At 37.8% G+C, this 14,525-nt stretch overlaps 1 long non-coding RNA gene across 1 annotated transcript in view; it reads right to left on the bottom strand.

Annotated features, from left to right (window-relative positions):
* Positions 1-14,525, bottom strand: part of LOC139082919 (uncharacterized) — an 87,419-nt gene that overhangs the window by 68,690 nt on the left and 4,204 nt on the right. Inside the window, exon 2 of the long non-coding RNA XR_011539281.1 lies at positions 10,542-10,665. This is a non-coding gene — a long non-coding RNA (uncharacterized lncRNA). The remainder of the gene's footprint in view (positions 1-10,541; positions 10,666-14,525) is intronic.

The following is a 14,525-nucleotide window of genomic DNA, read 5'->3' as shown; positions in this document are numbered from 1 at the left end:
AGTAAAGTGCCTATTTATCATAGGCACTTAACAAACATCAAATATTTCCTATTTGTTCAAACAAATAAATTCAGTTAAGAATATTTGACGTTATAATATTCCTCTTATTTTTTGAGATATAATTCACACTCCATAACAATTCAGTGATTTTTTGTATATTCATAAGATTGTGCAGCCATCAATACTATGAAACTTCAGAATATTTTTGTTACCCCAAAAAGAAACACCGTACCATTAGCAGTCAGTCCACGTTCCTCCTTTCGTCCTGAGCAAACACTAACCTACATTCTATCTCTATGGACTTGCCTGTTCTGAACATTTCATATAAATGGAATCAAATAATACATAATCTTTTAAGTCTGGCTTCTTTCACTTAGGATGATATTTTCAAAGTTCATCTATAATGCAACATATATCATTATTTCATTCCTTTTTATGGCTGAATAATGTTTCATGGTGTGGATATCCCATATTTTGTTTGTGTGCTCATCAGTAATGAATATTTGGGTTATTTCCACTTTTTGGCCATTATTAATAATGCTGTGATGAGCATCTATGTACAAGTTTTTGTGTAGACGTGTTTTCATTTCTCTTGGGTGTATACTTACGAATAGAACTGCTAGGTCATAAGATAACTCCATGTTTAACTTTTGAGGAAATGTCAAACTTTTTTCCAAAGCAGCTGCAGTATTTAACATTCCCATTATGAGGGTTCCAGTTTTTGCAAATCCTTGCCAACATTTATTGTCCTTAAAAAAAATTAGCCAACCTAGTAGGTGTAAAATGGTATTTCATTGCGCCCATGATTTGCATTTCTCTAATGACCATTTAGTATCTTTTCATGTGCTTCTTGGCCAGTTATATTTATTTATTTATTTATTTATTTTGAGAATGTCTATTAAAAATCTTCACTCATTTTATGGATGTATTTGTTTTTTATTGTTTTGTTGTAAGAGTTCTTTATATATTCTAAATACTAGACCCTTATTAGATATATGATTTTCAAATATTTTTTTGCCATTCTATGAGTTTTTTAGTTTCTTGATAGTATGACTGAAAACAAAATTTTTAAATTATGGTGAGGCGCAATTTCTGTGCTTTTTCTTTGGTTGCTTGTGCTTGTGTTACGACATCAAAGAAAGTATTGCTTAATCCAAGGTAATCAAGGTTTACACATATGTTTTCTTAAAGAGTTTAGTAGTTTTAGCTCTTAAACTCAAGTCCTTGATCCATTTTGAGTTACTTTTTATATATGATGGAATGAATTGGTCCATTTCATTCTTTTGCATATGGTTATCCAGCTTTCCTAGCACGGTTTGTTGAGAAGACTATTCTCATCCCATGGAATCATCTTGGCATCCTTGTAGAAAGTCAGTTGTCACAAATTTTGGATATATTTCTGGACTCTCAATTGTATTTCCTTGATCTCCATGTATAGCATTGTGCCACTAACGGAAGTCATGATTAATGTAACTTTGTAGTAAGTTTGGAAACCAGGAAGTGTGAGTCTTCCAAGTTTGTTCTTCTTTCTCAAGATTGTTTTGCCTATTAGATATGCCTTGAATTTCTAAATGAATTTTAGGATCAGCTTGTCACTTTCCAAAAAATGCCAGCTGGGCTTCTGATAGGAATTTCATTGAATCTGTAGATCAATTTGCCATCTAAACAATATTATTTTTTTCAACCCATCAGCAAAGGATGACTTCAATTTCTTTCAATGATTCTGTAGTTTTTAGTAGACTACTCTTATCCTTCTTATGTAAAATTCCTTCCTATACATATATATATATGTTTTTTGGTGAGGAAGATTGGCCCTTGTAACATCTGTTGCCAATCTTCCTTGTTTTGCTTGAGGGAGATTGTCACCGAACTAACATCTGTACCAATCTTCCTCTACTTGTATATGGGCTGATGCCACAGCATGGCTTGATAAGCAGTGTGTAGGTCTGTGCCTGGGATCTGAACCTGCAAATCTCGGGCCACAGTAGCGGATTACATGAACTTAACCACTATGCCACAGGGCCGGCCCCCCTAAATCTTTTATTTTTGATGCTATTTTGAATGGAACTTTTTCCTGATAACATTTTCAGAATTTTCATTGCAAGTATGAGGAAATAAAATTGATTTTTATATTTTGATTTCATATCCTGCAACCTGCTAAAGTTGTTTATTTGCTCTAATTCTTGTTGTTTTTCTGGGTTCCGTAGGATTTTCTATATGCACGATCATGTCAGCAGTAAACAGCATTCATTTTACCCCTCGTTACCAACCTGGATACCCTTTATTTCCTTTTCTTGCCTAACTGCCCTGCCTAGAACATTTAGTACAGTGTTGAATAGAAGTGGCGAGAGCAGACATTCTTGTCTTACTCCTGACTTTCAGAGGAAAGATTTAAGCCTTTCACCATCAAACATGAGGTCTGCTGTGGGTTTCTCATAGATGTTCTTTATCAGGAAGAGAAATTTCTCTTCTATTCCTAGTTTGTTAGGAAACATGTAGAATGCATCAGAGAAGCCATCTAGTCCTGGGGTTTACTTTGTGGGAAATTTTTATATTTCTAATTGAGTCTCTTTATTTGCTTTAGGTCTATTCAACTTTTCTCTTTTTCCTAAAGTCAGTTTCAGCAGTTGTGTATTTATTGACTGCATTCATTTCATCTAGATGGTCTAATTTGTTGGCATCCGGTTGTTCATAGCATTCCCTTCTAGTATTTACATATGTGGTAGTAAAGTTCCTTCTTTCATGAACTTAGTAAGCTGAGTCCTCTCTCTGTCTTTATCAGACTAAATGTTGGTCAATCATGTCGATTTTTTCAAAGAAGCAACTTTTGCTTCACTGATTTTCTCTATTGTTTTTCTTATTTTCTATTTCATTTCTTTCTTCTCCAATCTTATTATTTCCTTCTTTCTGCTTCCATTGGGTTCTTGTTTTTTCAGTGTTTTAAGATGGAAGGCTAGATTATTCATTTGAGAATTTCTATTTTAATATAGGCATTTGCAGCTACAGATTTTTCTCTAAAAATTGCTTTAGCTGAATCACATAAATTTTGGTGTTCTGTGTTTTCTTTCTTGTTAATCTCAAGATATTTTCTAATTTCTGTGTGATTCATTTTTTAATCTGTTGGTTATTTAGGAGTATGTTGTTTAATTTCCATATGTTTTTTTAATTTTTTAAGTTTCCTTTTGTTGTTGATTTCTAATTTAATTCCATTTTGGTTGGAGAAAATACTTTGAATGATTCAATCTTTTTAAATGTATTCACACTTGTTTTATGGCCTAACATATGATCTATTCCAGAGAATGTTTCACATGCGCTTGAGAAGAATACGTATTTTATCATTGGATAGAGTGTTCTACACATATCTGTTAGGTCTAGTTGGCTTTATTGCTGTTCAAGTCTTATATTTCCTTATTGACTTCTGTCTAGTTGCTCTATCCATTATTGAAATTGGAGTGTTGTAGTCTTCAATGATTATTGTTCAATTGTCTAGTCCTCTCTTCAATTCTGATTGGTTTTTATAAATTTATTTTGGGAATTCTGTTGTTAGGTGAATAATTGTCATAACTTCTTGATGGGTTGGTCCTTTTGTTTTGCAAGGAAGATTCACTCTGAGCTAACATCTGTTGCAAATCTTCCTCTTTTTGTGTGTGGGTTGCCACCACAGCATGGCCACTGACAGACGAGTGCTGTAGGTCTGTGCCTGGGAATCAAACCAGGGCTGTCAAAGCGGAACATGCCAAACTTAACCACGAGGCAACCAGGGCTGGCCTGGTCCTTTTGTTATTTTAAAATATCCTTTTCATAGTAACAATTTTGATCTTACAATCTATTTTGTCTCTATTAGTATAGTTACTCCAGGTCTCTTTCAGTTTGCACTGTATATTTTTTGCCATTCCTTTACTTTCAACCTACTTGTGCCTTTGAATCTAACCTGTTGCTTATACATAGCATATAATTGGATCATTTTTGTATCCATTATGCCAATTTCTGCCTTTTAATTGGAGTGATTAATCCGCTTACATTTAATATTATTACTGACGAGCTGGGATTTGCATCTGCCATATTGCTATTTGTCTTCTATACGTAGTCTGTCATTTTTGTTCCTCTCTTTATCCATCACCGTCTTCTTTTGTGTCAAATAGATATCTTTCAGTGTACCACTTTAATTAGTTTGTTGTTCATTTTATTATATATATTTTTAGTAGTATTCTTAAAGGTTGCCCTGGAGATTACAACTAACATCTTATTTTTAACAATCTTGTTCTTATTAATAGCAACATATTTTCAACAGTATAAAAAACTTTGCTTCCATATAGTTCTGTTCCTGCCCCACTCCTTTATGCTGTTATTGTCTTTTAAACGATGTCTTTATACACTGTATGCCCATCAATAAAATTTAGAATTATTGCTGTATATATAGTAGTCCCTCCTTATCTGTAAGGGATATATTTCAAGACCCCCAGTAGATGCCTGAAACTGTAGATAGTACTGAACCCTACATATCCTATATTTTTACCTGTAATAAGCCCTCATCACATGCTGTGGCCATAACTTTTGCATTCTGAAGTACAACAGTAAAACCAGCACGAACTTCTTTTTTCTTCTTCAGTTTCACAGATAGAACACTCATTCTTACCATAAAACTTAGCAGCTTCAGCATATAACTTTTTTTCTTTCCATATTAAGTCAAGAACTTTCACCTTTTCACTTAAAGGAAGCCCTTTATTGCTTCTCTTTGGCATATGCAATTTGCCTTCATCACTACTCTTGGGCTTCAGGACCATCATTAAGTAAAATAATGATTACTTGAACACAAGCCCTGCAATACCTTGACAGTCGGCCTGGTAACCAAGACAGCTACTAGGTGACTACCTGGTGGGTAGCACATGCAGTGCAGATCTGCTGGACAAAAGGATGATTCACATCCTGGGCGGGATGAAGCTGGATGGTGTGAGATTTCATCATGCTACTCAGAATGGCAAGCAATTTAAAATTTATGAATTATTTATTCCTGGAACTCTCCATTTAATATTGTCAGACTGTGGTTGACCGTGGGTAACTGAAACTGTGGAAAGTGAAATGGTAGATAAGGGGGGACTACCGTAGTTTTGTAAAATAATATAGAAGAAAAAAGAATTATAAACAAAAAGTACATTTATGTTGCCTTTCCTATTTACCTGTGTAGTTAGCTTTACTGGTGCTTTTTATTCATGTGCATTCATGTTATGTTCTAGTGTCCTTTGACTTTAAGCAGAAGGACTCCTTTTAGTATTTCTTAGAGGGAAGGCATACAAGCAACAAATTCTGTTTGTTTTTTTTTTTTAATCTAGGAATGTCTTAATTTCTCCTTCATTTTTGAAGGTAGTTTTGCTGCACCTAGAGTACTTGATTGACAGTCTTTTTCTTTCAGTTCTTTGAATGTGATATCCCAGTGCCTCCTGACCCTGATGGTCTCTGATGAGAAATGAGCTGTTAATCTTACTGAGGCTTGCTGGGACTTGAGGCTCACTTCTCCTTCACTGCTTGCAAGATCCTGTCTTTGTCATTGTCTTTTGACAGATTGATTATGAGGCATCTAGTTGTGGATCTCTATGAGTTTATCCTATTTGTAGCTTGTTGAGTATCTTGGACTTGTAGATTAATATTTTTTCATCAAATTTAGGAAGTTTATGCCCTTTATTCCTTCAAATATTCTTTCTGCCTCTTCATCTTTTTCTTCTCCTTCTGGGAATCTCATTATGCTTATTGGGCATGCTCAGTGTTGTCCCATGGGTCTCTGAGGCTCTGTTAATTTGTCTTCTTTTATTTTTCCCTGTTTCTAAAATGCAACATTTTCAATTGATCTATCTTCAAGCTTGCTAATTTTATTCTTCCACCAGCTCAAATCTGCTATTGAGCCCCTCTAGAGAAATTTTTATTCCAATTTTTGTACTTTTCAACACATTTTTATTTGGTTCCTTTTTATCATTTATACTTCTTTACTGATATTCTCTATTTGGTAAGATACAATTCTAAAACTTTATTTTAGTTTTAGAAACATGATTTTCTTTACGTCTTTGAACACATTTAAAACAGCTCATTTAAAGTCTTTGTCCAGTAAGTCCAACACCTGGCCCTCCTAAGGCACAGTTTATTTTGATTGCTTTTTCTCTTGTGTAAGGGTCATACTTGGTTTCCATGCATATCTCATAATTTTTGGTTGAAATCTGGCATTTTATGTAACATAACGTAACAATTCTGGAAATCAGATTCCCGCTCCCCATGGCTTGTTGTTATTGCTATTTGTAATAGTTGTTTTGTTTGCTCAATGTCTTTATGAACTAATTCTGTAATATCATATGTGGTCACTGAAGTTTTTGTTCAGCCAGCTTAGGGTTAGTTCATGATTTGACAGAGATTTCCTTAAACATCTGAAGCCAGCAAGTCTCCAGTCTTTGCCAAGAGCTCTGTGTGTTGAGACATGCCTTCAGTGCCCTGGCAGTTTTCAACTCTGCCTTCACCTTCACTTCCTGCTGATCCAGAGAGTCAAGGTCAGCCAGAGGTGAACACTTGGAGCCTTGTCAGGTCCTCCCTGAGGATGTACACAGCCCTTTGCGTGTGCACAGTCTTCTATATTCTGAGAAATATGTTGAGGTCTTACAAAGCCCCTATGGACATCGATTCCCAGCTTTTCTTTTTAAGCTCTTTGCTCAGTGTAGTGTTTGTCCCAACTGGTACCTACAGCTTCAGACAGCCACAAAGTTAAACCATTGCCTCTAAGCTTTTCAAACAAATTCCCCTGGAAAAGGCTTTTCATACTGCATGAGCCCTGAGTCATGTCAAGTCAAGTCAGCCTTGCAATTGGTTCTTACAGGGAACCACCCAATGGGGCAAATAATGACAATTCTCTGGGAATAAGGCTTTCAAAGAGCTCCAGCTCCATTCTGCCCCCTCCAGTCTGCTGGTTTTCACTGTCCTTGCCAGCTATTGGTTTTCAAGGCTACTGTGGAGAGAGATATAGAAAAACGGAACTAGGACAAACTTGCTGTTCTTACCAGGAGTCAGCTATTTTTTAAAAAATAAACGCTTTCTAGATTGCTGCTCTGATTAGTTTCCAGAGTTCTAAAAAAGCTGATTCACATTTTTTCCCATTTTCTGATTTTTTTAATAGAGAATAGAATTTTCAGAGGTCCTTACTCCATCATTTTTCTGATATTACTTTTAATATTTTTCTTTACCAAAATAAATTAGATACTTAGATATACGGGATAAATCCTTGCCTGTATCCATAAGTATCCCTTAGTTGATAAGCAAGCTGTTTGCACAAGACCCATTTATTCCTTTAGATTTCATTATTTCGCTCTAGTTGACCCAGCCACCAACACTAACAGAAAAGACAGAAAACATGGCTACAAAAGACGTGTTCTTAAAATTCCTGGTCCCAGCAGCACTGAAAGGAATAGAAAGGATGATACAAAAGATCTGAAAGAAAAGTATTTGGGGCAACCTAAGACAAAGGTAGGACACAACTCAGTCTTCTCATTTCCACCCCAGTGTCAGGGCAAAGAGTGACAGTGAAGACAGCACTTCCTCTAGGTTATAAACTTTCCCAAGGCAGCAGTTTGCAAGGAATGGCCTAGCCCCTGCCCCTGGTATGTACGCACTGGAGAGGACTTGTCTGCTGGTAGGAGAGAGGTTCCCAGACAGAACAAAAGAAGGAAGCCTGACACATGTGATTAAAATAGTGAAATATATTTTTTTACATTTCAGTTTGAGATTTTTTAAAAAAATAATAGTGAGAGTCACATACCCTCCCTATCATCCAAAATAAAGTTACAATTAGAAATTGATCACAATAATTGATAGTAATTGAGTGCTTTTAAATAGATGCACAAGTGTTTTTTAAAATTTGCAAAATATATTCACATTTGTTTTCCATTTTTAACATCCTAATGATCCTGGAGTGAGGCAGTGTTTCCCACATTTTATGCACAACATAACTGAGATCCAGAGTGTCCTAAAATGAGTAGTAGGGATTCAAGCCTAGGTTTCATAACTATTTATTCAGTGCCTTCTCCACCGCCCATATCCTTAATCATATCAAAGAATCCAGAATTTACTCATCACAGTATCCTGTACCTATTGATTTCTGGACACATACATTCTAAATCCATCAAGTATTTGATAGCTGTGGTTTCAGAAATGATATGTGACCCCAAGCTTAGCTTAACCAAAGTATTTGCAGCTCAGTGAGAGATTTCTTTGAAAGCACAATGTGATGGACCAACTTTGATGTGCAGAGTTCTGTTTCTCCAGGATGACACTTCCGACACTATGCCTAGAGATCAAAGAGGGAAAGAGCCCACAATGTTCCATCTTCTCACACACACACACACACACACACAAATTTTAAATTAAAAAAAGAAAGAAAGAAAGGAGAAATGACCATTTTTCCCCAGCAAAAGTGCAGTGCTTGGAGAATTTGAATGATGCAAGTCAGTCGGAAAGCTTTAAAGATGAAAGGTGTCACTTTTTATCTATTGGCCTTGTGGAATGATGAAATCCTAAATGTGCCTGGTGACTTCAAAGGGTCACTGGAATATGGCTTCCAGGAAAGACTGCTTGAACATTTTTTTTTTTTGCAAAAGAGGTGTAGTTCCCTCCAGCGCCATCCTTCAACACACATGTAGATTGCTACAACTTTCAACATTCACTAAAGTTTTGATGTAACTTCTAAATCTTTCTGGGCTCTTCTTGTAGAATCCCATATAGGACATCAGGGATTTTCTGTTGTTCTTCAAGTCTAGATGGAATTTCTGGAGGTTAGACCAGGGTTCTCTCCTCTTGCTTAAAGATATATATTTAAGACCTCAGTGATCAGAGAAGGGAAGGATGCCTTTGGGTTCAAATTTTGAAAGCTAATCACGCTTTGCTTAAGCGTGACCTTGCTGCTCAGTCAGTTATCCAGAGAAGTCAGTGTTTGCCGTAGAGAATCACTGGGAATGCTAATTGTGAGTTTACTTTTTTAGAACTTTCAGAGAAAGACAAGACCACAGGCAGGGCTGTATGTGGGGTGGCAAATAGTGCATAATTATTTGCAAATCTGCCTTAAGGCAAGACTTTGCCAACATTTCTTGTAGGTCTTCTCACCAGGGTAATACTTCCTCGCTAATTCAATACTTCCCAAAGAGATTATTTTTACCTTTATGTCATCCCCAAAGTGATGATTCTGAGTTTTTGGCCCAACGTTTTCTTCAATATTTAAACCATTAACCATAAATAGTGTCACTCTGGTCTTTAATCTTATCCAATATAGTAGAAACTTTAAATTGTTTCTACTTACAGTAATTCAGGGGAGGTCAGAGATGGGTAGATCTTCGTAGTCCATCCTTGGTGGAGAGTGATTCGTGAAAGTGACCATCAGTACTGCAATTGGCTACCATTCTAAACAACTCTTGTCTGCGTCCGAAGGGAAGTTGGCTCTCCTCCCAAAGTGTGATGGAAGCCAGTTGGCCTGGTTGATCTTTGAGCAGGTCAACTTTGGCTTTCCCAACTCTGAGAAATTCCTTTGGGCAAATGAGCCCAGAGAGTTATCTGTTTTCATGTTCTGTCTCTCACTTGGGCTTGGAATCCAATCATCACTGTTCAGTATATAGTTTTCTCCATTCATATATATAATCCCATACCTATTCCTCCTTATTCCCTAGATACTTAATACAAAACCTTCTCCCATATACCCTCCCTCGCTTCTTTACATACACACTCACACTCATGCGCATACACACCCCAAGCACAAGCATACACAAATGCGATTATTGGTCAAATATGTCAGTCAAATGTCCCAAGAAGTCTATAGTCAAAAGAAGACATTCCCAGATTCTTACATCCCAAAAATGATTAAAAACAATGATTTCAGAAATCTTGAACTGAAAAAAATAAATATATTTTAGCCAAACTCCCAGGAAAGACAAGAAAAGCCTTGATATGGTTTGTGTGCTTTATAAATTATATAGGATCATATCCATGGTTTTAAAGGATTTACTGTGATATAATTTTATGGCTTTTAAATTCTAAAATATCCTCAAACTATTAAGCTAACTAGATATGAAGAATGTTTTGTCAAATTTGGAAATTCACATACACTTTTTGCCTCATCCCTATGGAATTCCTATGCTTGTCACTGATTTTCACAGATACTGATGTTTGGGGGATAATTTCACCCAGAATTCCCAAGTAAAAAGGAGGCATAAATGTATAGACATATTACCGCTCTTATTCTAACTAATAATTATTAGCACACATTCTTAAAATGCTAAAGTGAGAGCTATAAATTCACATCAGTATCAATGTTGAACTTCTCTTGAGTCCTGCACTGCTGGAAAACAACTGTGGTTGAGAAAACTCTCCCCACTACTTTGGTTTTCAAACATCCCTCCACCCTTTCACGTTCCAGGAAACAGGTTACCACCTGGAGCCACTCTTCCCAATATGACTTAGATAAGACTCCTGGTAAACGCTTTTTCATGACTTCCATAAGACTCACAGATGACCCTCCTATTTACCTGTGATGAGACCAAACATAGACTTCTCTCCTTTTTCCTGATCGTGCTGTAAACGGTGGACTTAGACCTTCCAACTCCTTGTTCTTTATCTCATGGATGATTAGCGAAGATTAGGTCTGTCCCCCTGAAACGAGACAGACACAGAGATAAACATTTCCTGTGCAGCTAACTGACTGAGACTCCATCTAATTGCAAAACAACCCCACCTCTAAGTCACTCTTCGTTCCTCCCTAGGCAAGTCAAAGCAAAACCACCGTGCTGAGACATCCTGAACTTCGGAGCTGGGGTCCTCTTCCTATTGCAATTGCCTGAATAAAATCAGTTTCCTTACTTGTTCTCTTTTTCAGTTTGCATCAGCGAGGCTGAACAAAACTACATCTGTCTTCAGTTAATTCCAACCAAAACTCTGGAGCCAGTTGATAAGTTCATCACCAAGTAGTCCTTGAATAATCTTTTTTCCCTTTGTCCACATTCGGCTTCAGCACTGCACACAGGCAAAGTCACGTACACGTATAAACACACACTTCTACCTTTGTTGAGCTCTTTGTTTAAAATACGAAATTGTTCTCCACCAACTGGTCAAGTCTCAAAGGTAGGATAAAGAACAGATTTTATAAGTCTTCAAAACCCTTTGGAATATCATTTCACAGGGGGTAAGCACTGTTTAGCCTTTTTGGTTTTAGTTGATAATTTTCCTAAATAAACTAGGTAGTGTTTTCTTTCCTTCTTTCTCAATTTATAGGCACCAAGCAAGTTTTGTCCTCTTGAGATATCCTCCCTCGGAGATAAAACAGATGGGTCAAATCTGCTATGAGCTATTAATATTTATTCCTTGGTAGTTTTGTGGGTTTCCTATGGTAGGGTCATGCAGTGTGTGTGTGTGTGTGTATGTGAGTGTGCTGGAGGGGCACACAGTGGAGGGAATAAATGTCCAATTATCACCTGGGGCTAAGAGGTCAGTGCCTCTTCACTGTTTCTGAGGCTTACACAGCCCACCACGATCCATCTTGTTAATGGCAACAACGCAGTACCAAGCTTCTGTAAATGCCTTCTGCAAAACCTGTTGGAAGAGGCGGGCTCCTTAGATATCGCTCTGTGGGGGCAACTTGCATTTTCATTAAATAAGACTACTTTCTACTATTTCTGAGCTGCCTACCACGTGCCAACCACAGCACTAGGCACATCACATGTGACATTTTTCAAATGCACAGCTACCGGCTGGAATTGGGATTCAAGTGTGTCTGATGCCAAAATGTCTACTCTCTCCTCTGCTGATGACGGATCCACGTCAAGAATGAATGTCTGGATCTGCTACAGAAAATAAGAGCTAGATTGGCCAGCACCTGAAAACCTTCATAGACTTCCAGAGATCCTCAGAAGAGATTGTGAGGAGAAAATAACTCTGAATCCACACTTTTAATATTCTGTTAAATAAAGACAGAAGTTAGGCCATGTTGGAGACATCAGCTACTGTTAGCATAGGGCTCAGTGGTTGGTGCCAAGGCTGTCCATCCTCAGGTTTCTCTGAACAGCTCAGCAGGTGGTCCCTATGGCACAGACATAAAGTAAACCAGGGAAGAATCATGAGAAATTATCTGATTTTCTCCCTATAGAGTGTTATGAAACTTTCATCCCAAAATCTAACGAAGCAGAATGTAGATTTCTGGAAAACACAGGTGAGATGAAGCCACAGCGTTACTTGTGCAAACATGAACTCACATGAACTCTCTCTGAATGCAGCCGTATTAAGCTGCCTTTCTTAGGAATAACGGAGTTTGACACGAAAATGTTTCTTGTCAGTTATGAGAAAGTGTTTCAGGGAGCTGGTTTTCTACACTGCCTCCCTTCTACACTTGTAGCTTCCCCCATACTTGGTCTGATCTGGGAGTGGTGAGAAGCTTGTGAATTGCCAGGTGGAATCCTGTTCACAGTCTGGGGAGGGAAAGAGAACGTGACCCCACAGTCCTTGTTTCTGACCATGCTGAGAAGACACTCTCTTGGACCCCAAAGCACTGGGTCCTCTGTGGTTGCTTGATCAACGAATTGTCAAGGAAAACTTTCATCTACCAGTCTTCCAGTTTCAGATCCAATAAAATAATTCCAAGAGAACAGAGTTGTATAGGAAGTGACCCAAGAAAAATACATCCGTTGAGGAAAGATGTCAGGGATAAAAGGGCAAAATTATTGACAAACAGACCAAAATCTAGATAAGACAAACATTAATGGAACTTTGAGTGCCAAAAATAAAGTACCCATGTTGGTACCCTAACGTGCAGGCAGTTTGAATTCAATGTAGAAATATATAGATATATATGTCACATAGATATCGCACTATGACACTCAGATCCTTCGACACTGAGTTTCCAGCTCATCTTTTACTTCCACTTCTCTACACTCACCGTACATCCCGACTGGACTCTTACTGCTATGGGGGGGCTTCATGCCTTCTTGACATGGCAGATGCTTGAAGTGCCCTCTGCTGCCACAGACCACTTTAACCATCTCTTTGACTTGAGATTCTTGAGGCTTGTGCATCTATCCTGACCCAATGAGGCCCAACCAAACACTAGGGGTTCTGTGTCCAGCTCTCGAGGATGCTCCTTTGAGGCCCCTCTCACAATACTTGGCATAAAAAGGATCTGTACTTGTGTTCCTCCCCTTTCGAACTCAGAGCACAGATTCTGTCAAAGAAATCCTCTTCACAAAAATCCCTCCCTTGGTCTCCAGTGTGTTGTGCCATCTACCTAGTTCTTAGTTAACGTATTTTGAATTTTTGGCATTGTCTTCTGGCAACTCCCACTGAAATTGCACATCTATTTTGTCTCAGTGCCTCATTCAAAAGTTCTAATTTCACATCCTGTTACACAGCATTCACTATTTCTTACTTATGAGAGTGCAACGAGGGGACGTTCAACACACTTTGTCCAGACCTGGTTAAAATTCTCTTTTGTGACTAGGACATAGTTACAACTGGAATTCTTCACCTTTCCACTTTGTGCATTTTGCTCTGTAGAATTTATAAATTTTAGTGTTTGTTTGATTTATGACTTTGGGATATAATGCACAAATCCTTGGAGTCAAGATGTTGTGAACAGGCAGATTCACCTGGGGATTTTTCCAGTACATTTTGGGTGGGTCCTATATATAAGACATAAAGTGCTGGCAAGAAATAAATAAGGTTACTTGGTGAGACCTATGAAGAAAACAATCTGTTTCTCTTTTAAAAAGGCTGCCATGATTTGCCATAATTTACCATGAAATGTGTGTCATTATAATACTGTGCAATCATGGGAAGAGGATTAACCTCATTAACTCTTTGTAAAGTGTTTATCTGTGAAATGTTTTGAGATACCGGATTGCCTACACAGGATTCCAGTGGACTTTGTGAAGAATGTTGGGATTCTGCAGGCCAGACTGGCTTCTGTAGTAACCACATTTATCCAGGGAACCCACCGCTGATAAAGAGACGCCTGGTACTCCCAGGAGTGTCAAGTCCTCATGGCCTGTGAGGAGGATAAGCAGATTGGGGATAATGGAACTGAAGAAAAGATGTCTTGTGCAATCACACCATCAAGGTCTAAAACAGCACTTCTCATTTTCTGACAGATTGTATAATTATCTATTTTGTTTGTTTATTGTCAATCTCTCCCACCATAATGGAAATTCCATGAACGTAGGGAACTCTGTTTTGTTTTCTGGTGTATCCTCCATGCCTGGCACCTAGTTCATGAGAAGTTTATATAATTAATGAGCTTAGAAGAAAAGGTGAAAGTATGGGAAGGTAGATTTTTGGCTCAACACAAAGAATTTCCTAATTATGTGTACTGTCTTCTCTAGGAAGTGGTCCTTCTCTAGAGGTCCAGCTGGATCCAGATGACTGTCGGGCTGGAACATTTTTGGGGGAGGATACGTGGGAGGTATTTGGCCACCAAGTTCACTTCCAGCCTTGTGGTTCTAAGGATGGGCCTTTGCCAAAAGAATTTA

This window comes from Equus przewalskii, chromosome 1 (assembly GCF_037783145.1).
Source record: "Equus przewalskii isolate Varuska chromosome 1, EquPr2, whole genome shotgun sequence".
Taxonomy (NCBI): Eukaryota; Metazoa; Chordata; class Mammalia; order Perissodactyla; family Equidae; genus Equus; species Equus przewalskii.
The sequence above is the reverse complement of the archived record's forward strand: the minus strand, read 5'-3'. Positions and strand labels throughout refer to the sequence as shown.